At 41.3% G+C, this 3,565-nt stretch overlaps 1 long non-coding RNA gene across 1 annotated transcript; it reads left to right on the top strand.

Annotated features, from left to right (window-relative positions):
* Positions 1-996: 996 nt before the first annotated feature.
* Positions 997-2,725, top strand: LOC308576368. The gene is made up of 2 exons (XR_014003193.1): positions 997-1,137; positions 2,530-2,725. It is a non-coding gene; the product is annotated as an uncharacterized lncRNA (long non-coding RNA).
* Positions 2,726-3,565: the final 840 nt, after the last annotated feature.

The raw sequence follows: 3,565 nt of genomic DNA, 5'->3' as shown, positions 1-3,565 counted from the left end.
AGTGCTGCATTTTGCATGCATCATAGACATGATCTGGGTTTTCATTCTCAATGACAGGAACGTAGCTTATCTCTAAAAACTAACAACCCATGGATACTAAAGAGCTGTCGTCAAATGCAATATACTTTTTGAAACCCTCCACAGGCCATTTTTAGGTATTACGATTCTGCAGAACTCTAAACTATTCCGCAGATGTATGTTTGTAAGAAGACTGCCTCTTTCCCAAAAAAGGCCCAAGTTGCATACTCGACGCAGCATGCAGAATGGTTTAAAAGTATGTTGCATTAAGATGGTTAATTGTGTGCTTTCACATTATCCCACATTCTACAAGTTAAAACAAATCTAAAATATAAAAGTGTGGTTGAATTCTAATTACATCAGTCACAGGGAAATAAAAAGAAGAAAGCATTTTAATTTCTTTTGTTTGGCCCACTTTAATGCAAGCACAAAGTTGGCCTAATTTACTGACATAACACACAGTTTGCCGACATCATGTGTGGAGGCTCCACTGGAATGGACATTTTATTGCTGTATTTCATGAAAGATGACATGTTGGTGCCAAACCAATCACTTGGTATGCCTTTCAAATCTTTTCCCATCCAGAAGGGCACTGGATGGGTGCAGCAGTGGATGCCATGGTGTTGCTGCATCACTGACCCCATCTGACTGAGTTGCTGCAAGCATACTGGCATGCAGACGAGTTAGAGGTGTGGCAGCAGTAGGGGTTTACACTTCAGCAACTCAGCTGAATGGAGGTCAGGTGAGTCGTGCAGCCCCACCACCTCATCCTCAATATTGGAGGGAACGATCCCATCTATTTCATGGTTGGTGTGGCCTTGCTGAAGCAGTAGATAAAATTAAGACATTATAAAGTACACCAGTACTATACAATGGTAGCCTGCTACTCAAAAGGGGTAGAATAGTCAATCTTTGGTAGAAAATCCGTGAATTCCTTTAGCCACGGCCTTGTCCAGTCTACTCACAGCTTGCTACAATGTAGTTCGCACTGTGGAAAGACCATCTAGCTATGGGTCCAACATAACCTGGTCCTGTATTTCTGTCTGGATCCTTTCCATTCAGCCTAGTAAGGCAGAATCCAGTATGACTCCAGCTATGAAGGCTTTCCTGCTGCCGAAGGTGATGTGTTTTATATGTTTGGGAAATGTCAATATGACTGTTTTAGTTTGCTAGCAAAATGCACTCTATTTATGTAATGTTTTCAATATATTTATTACTACATCTATCTTTTGCCTGTATATTGACTTGACTGTTTTTGTGAGCCTCTTTGAGCATTATTTGGAAAACTGTCAAATAAATAACCTTGATGATAACAATGATGAAATCCCCATCAAATTTCCAATATCCCACCACCACCTATTCCACCTGTTGCCCCACTTTCTCCTTCCACCCCACAAAATGCCGTGTCGTAGCTAGAACCTGAGGATCATCTAAAGAACATCACCCTGGGCTTGGAAATGTTGTTGCATGTCACACCCTGCAAATGCAAGTTTGCACTCACCAGTCCGTAGCAACTGCAACAATTGCCCAGCCATAATTACTGGTCATGACAATCTCTTGACAAGCCTACCTAGTGACACTCACAACAACAGCATCTCACTCCTTTGTTTTACATTTTATTACATTTCCGCCCTGTGGTGAGACATGCCTTCGCATCCACATTTTTCAAACAGAGGGCTGTTGAAAAGTGTCGTTGAAATCAAAGATTGTGGGCTATTTTGATTTGCTAATGAAACTTTTGTTTCTCCTTTCAAAAAACAAATGAGGGACATTGGAACATTTGGACTCAATCTGAGCTGTTCATCCGTCAACTGTAAGATTGCCGCTGAGCCCAATATATACTTGGAACTGGCTCCTCTGAATGAAATGAAGGAATGTGTCACTTTCCCTATTAGTAAGAAATGAAGTCCTCAAAGACGACCTGCATGGATAAATGATATGTGCAGCAGATGTTAAAACAGAGGGAGTGGGTAGAAACAAGCTGGCTCGTGCAAAACAAAACAAAAACACAACACAAAAATTAAAAACCTGTTTCTCTTTGACATTTTGCTCAGCTGCCTCCCAAATCTTCTAGGAAAAACATTTTTTTCTAATTTTGTTATTTTGGACTAATCCTAACTTGCTTTTATCTAAAATTATGTGCATTTTTAACATCTGCACATATTTTGGAAACACTTGAATGCTGTTGCTTGGGGAAACTGAAATCACATTGAAAAACTCTTTGCAAGGCAGTGAAGAAGGAGCTTCTAAGGATCCTGAGTAGGGAGGATTTAATCCTCTGAAATAGAGGCAAACTGGCATGCTAATAAGGCAAACAGAGAAGGCATGGGATGGGGGAAAGGCACCCCAGAATAAGAGGATTATATGCCTAGAGGATGTCTGCAGTGGAATGGCTATAGGGCTAGTTACTCTTAAAACGATGAAATAACTTTCCATCTTTGATTGTTTTATTCTGCTTCGGAGCCTTCAAATACACAGCTGACTTTATCCTCCCTCCATTTCCCTTTCCAGTGATGTCCACCCCATGGCAAATATTATGGGCTATGAATGATTCAACCTGCATTAATTCAGTGCAAAAGCGAGAGCTGCGAGTCAAACATACATTTCAAATTGCTAGCCCTGGTTGTTTGAGTAATGCATTTCAAAATGTGTACATAATTATCTGCAAAATTAATTGTTGATAAAATAAAAGTTCTCTGCCCCTGCATGGCTTTCTTGATTTTTGATTTGTGGCCCCCAGACATTTAGAGTGTTTTTCAACTAAACAATTGTGTGAATGGAACAACTGTCTTTCTCCGCACTCTCTCTCTCCCCAATGTGTTCCTTGCTGCCCCCAAAACTACCCCAGAGGGTTGAGGGAACCCCCCCCCCCAGAACAGTCTTAGTGGGTATGTGGAGGGAGGAGGGGGGAAAGTCCCAGCACAAAAGCAGAAGTCATTCCCCATGCCCAGTGGTTTGATTGAAGACCACCCATACACACTCACTGTTTCTTAACTTGTATCCCTACATTTCCTATATATTACTGCCATTCTTCATACTGCCAAAATCATCTCTCACACCCTACCCCCCCAAAAATCCCCACCAAATATTCAAAAACCATGTTGAATCAGAAGAAACAAAATGAACAACTGATTTGCATCTTTCAGTTTGGAGAGCAAGTAAAGGAGGGCTTTCTTGGTCCAGGTTAACATGTGATTTAATAAGAACTGGTACCTTGGAACACAGACTTCAGTTTCTTGCTCAGCACTTCGATTCTTGCCCAGCTCTACTATCCATGGGCTTGCATCCAGAGGCATGTACTAAGCCCTCTGTCTCAGTGAGCCAAACTCCCAAGCTGAAAAGCCCACACACATGGAGTTTGTGAAACCAGCACTAAGGATTTCATGTAAAACTGACTCTTTTTGTTTTCATCTCTGGATTGAAGCAGGCAATGTATGGTGGCCTGGGGGAAAGTCTGTAATAAGGAACGCTGCAGTTTTCAGATAAACTGTAATATAGTTAGATCTATTTGGAGCAGATCCTTTAGGGAAGCTCATCACCAATCTAG

Source organism: Podarcis bocagei (assembly GCF_964188305.1).
Source record: "Podarcis bocagei genome assembly, chromosome: 1".
Taxonomy (NCBI): Eukaryota; Metazoa; Chordata; class Lepidosauria; order Squamata; family Lacertidae; genus Podarcis; species Podarcis bocagei.
Note: the sequence above shows the minus strand (reverse complement) of the source record. Positions and strands in the feature narration are given on the sequence as shown.